We start from the raw sequence: 3,759 nt of genomic DNA on the forward strand, positions 1-3,759 counted from the left end.
TATGTTATGTTTCACTCAAAATATATTTCTTTTGCTGTTTTGATGAGACAAGGGAGGAATGTGGTTGGTTTCAAGATTCGAGAAGTGGTATATCTCTAATTTCTAGTCTTACTAGCAAGATGCACGTGCGTTGCACGAAACATCAAGATCTTGTAGGAGAAAAGTATGAATGAGGGAAGGCCGTATCTGTAAATGTGGATAGGAGAGCAGGTAAATTGTCATAGTTTCCTTCCTATCCGTTAGATGTAGATCGGATGGCCTATATTGTAGGATGGTAGGCACACCATCATCACCAACTCTGCTTTTTATAAGAGTAGAGATAAAAAAATAGAGTTGGTGATGATGGTGTGCCTACCATCCGGCAATATAGGCCGTCCGATTTATATCTGGCGGATAGGAAGGAAACTATGGCAATTTTGCAAAAATATACCCACACCACTCTCCACATTTGCAAATAAGGCCTTCCCTCATTCGTCCTTTTCTCCCACAAGATAAACTACTCATACAAATGCATCTTGATGTTCCGTGCAATGCAGGGGCATCTTGCTAGTTGTCGCAAAAAGCCCATGCGTGTGAGAGAGAGGGAGAGAGGAGGAGGATGGAGTCTGTCTGTGAGAAAGACACAAAGAGTGGGGTGTGTGTGTGTGTGAGGTATCGGCTTAAAATAAGGCGATAGTGTGTGTGTGTGTGTGTGTGTGTGTGTGCATGATTGAGAGGGAGTGTCTCAAGAAGGGACGGAAAATCTACAAAGATACAAGGAGCGCAAGAGAGACATGTACGCGGTAGTGGAAGCACGAGTGTGCGGGTGTATAAACCTATCTGGAGGCTAGTCGATCAATGTTTGTGAAAGAAGTACGAGTCAGGGGTGCGAAAGCAAGAGTTTTGTGTGTGAGAGAGAGAGAGACAGTAGTCGGGAAGGGGAGTGGAAGGAGGATTTGTGTGTGTCTGTCTGAGAGAGAGAGAGAGAGAGAGAGAGAGAGAGAGAGGGAGTTTGTCTGATCAGTAAACAAATGAAAATTTTCAGTTTTATAACTGGGATGGAGACGGAAAGGAGACCGCAACAAATGTTGCGTCTACAGGAGAGAATAATTTTAGTGGTATGAGTCATATCTAGAGAGATATAGGGTGTGTGAGAGAACCCCATAGAGAGAAAGACAAAGTGAAAGACGAGTGATAGTGTGTGTGTTGCGGTGAAAAAGAAAGCTTAGGTACCTAGTGATACCAGAGAACGATAGAGGCGTGAGAGATAATGAAAACCGTGTAATGTATGATGACAAGGAGAGTGTGACACTTCTCAAGGGAGACGTTGAGAGACCATGTTTGTGAAAATAGGAGAAACATGAAGTGAGCGTGCGGGTGAGCTGGAGAAAAGAGAGTGATACCTACATGAAGGAGCATGCGAGAGAGATGGGCATGAAATGAGATTCAAATATTTGGCAGCGTGTATAAAAAATGTCAACATAAAAGGGATTCAAATATTTGAATTTGAGATGATGATACATGTAATTCATACTCGAACCAAAATTGATCTATCAAACATGCATACTCATATGAATTCACGCACATCTATGTTATTTAATATGTTGATATTGCTGATCCATACATTTTAGTAGAACATAATTTGGTTTAAATTTTTTGAATTCAACCTTATGATTTTTAAATCATATTATATATATATAAAGGAGCAGAATTCTTTATTGTGCTTTTGAAAGTATATATAAAAAATGATGTATATAGAATTTTATTCCAATCAAAAATGGATCCTTCCCGAACAAAAATAGAATCCAAACTGGATTTGAATTAAGTTTGCACGGTAGACATGCACTCTTCACTACAAAAAAAAGACAAATCCGTGGCATTTTGGGCCAAACAAAAAAAATTCTGTCATACATATGACACGTCTATGATGATAATTGTGACAAAACCCGGTATCATCATAGATGTGGTGGGATCTTACTTCTATGACAAAAAATCATGACAGAAAATGGGCTTTTCGTCCTGGGCAGGCTGGAGACGCAACTGCATGATATTCTTTTGGCCGTCCATGATGGAAAAAATCATGGAAGAAGTGAGGGCGAGGAAAATATCGGGGAGTTCCCAGTTACAGTGGGTGGTTGGGGGCCGAGCAATGCACATTTCTCTCGTACGTACGCGTGTGTGTGCGAGGCGTTGGGCTCTAACTGAACCCGAGCGAGGCGTTGGGCTGTAACTGAACCCGAGTGATTGCATTGCAGGCTACACATTACTGAACCCAAGCGATCGATTGATCCCTTGCTGTTAACTGAACCCGAGTGATTCCTTCGCTACTTCTGCTAACTAAAGCCGATCGAACACTGCTGCCTCCTTCCCTTGATGAACAATGAGTGTTGTTGAGGGGGCTTGGATGAACAGTTCCCTGTGGGGGGTGGATGAATAAGACCTCGTGCTAGTAGAGGCCGGTGCCACTGGATCAACAGTACCCCGATCGATCGAGCCAGTGGATGAACAGGACCCCGTGGAGTGCTGGATGAACAGAACCCCTTGTAGGGCTGGTTGAACAGTAGCCAGTGGAGGGCTGGTTGAACAGTAGCTAGTGGAGGGCTGGATGAACAGTAGCCCGTGGAGGGGTGGTTGAACAGGACCCCGTGGAGAGGGTTGGATGAATAGTGGCCCGTGGAGGGGTGTTTGAACAGGACCCTGTGGAGAGGGCTGGTTGAACAGTAGCCGGTGGAGGAGCACGTGGTGGAGGCTGGATGAATAGGAGCCCGTGGATGAACAGTCACAGGTGGAGGCTGGAGGAGGTCGACATGGATGAACAGTAGCCCGTGGAGGCTGGAGGAGGTCGACGGTGGAGATGAACAGTATCTCGTGGAGTCCCGTTTTGCAGTACGGCACCCCCCCCTGATGAACAGGACCCCCGTTTCAACCGTAGTGCTCCAACACAAGTCTGTTTCCTCCGTTTTGCAGTATGCCACATCCCTCCCGATCAACAGGACCCCATTTCGACCATAGGAGGTCCATTTCCTCCGTTTTGCGGTATGCTAGACCCCTCCCGATGAACAGGATCCCGTTTCAACCGTGGCCGGTCGAACACAAGGCCGTTTCCTCCATTCTGCGGTAAGCCAGGCCTCATTTCCATCAGCTGTTTCGTCCAAGTCGGTTGGCTCCCGATGAGCAGCACGCGTTCCGTTGCCTCCCAATGAACAAGACGCATTCTGTTGCCTCCCCATGAACACGATGACGACACAGTTTCTCCGTTCTAACCCAGTCACAGCCATGTACACAAGCCCTGGCCGTACGTATGCACGAGTAGGCGTTCGAGACCCCGCCCATATGTACGTATGTGGCCGTATTTACTTTCTTGCACCCTAGCCGTTCTACGTAAGTGTACATGCTACGTGAGTGCCTCTACTACGACACGTGCCCTTCCTTACATGACCACGGTTCATCGCTGGAGCCTACAGACAGACCGATCGTATGTACGTACACATTCGCGACCAGAATGACAACGCTATGTACGCTTCGACCAGGTAGGTCCCGATTGTCAGACACTTCCTTGTGTGCTAAGATGTAGCTGGTGGGTCCCAGCAGTCAGGGGAAACATTTTTTCGTGAAATATGGTGGCCCGTCCGGTGGGTCCCTACTGTCAGGTGGAGGAATCATTATTTTCCGCGTAATAAAAAGGCACTTCCATGCTGCGGCCGTGGACCCAGCTGTCAGCCTCTCCACGTATAGTACTCTTCCAATCAAAGTCGTTCCTTGAGCACATTGACCACACCG

Source organism: Triticum aestivum, chromosome 4A (assembly GCF_018294505.1).
Source record: "Triticum aestivum cultivar Chinese Spring chromosome 4A, IWGSC CS RefSeq v2.1, whole genome shotgun sequence".
Classification (NCBI taxonomy): domain Eukaryota; kingdom Viridiplantae; phylum Streptophyta; class Magnoliopsida; order Poales; family Poaceae; genus Triticum; species Triticum aestivum.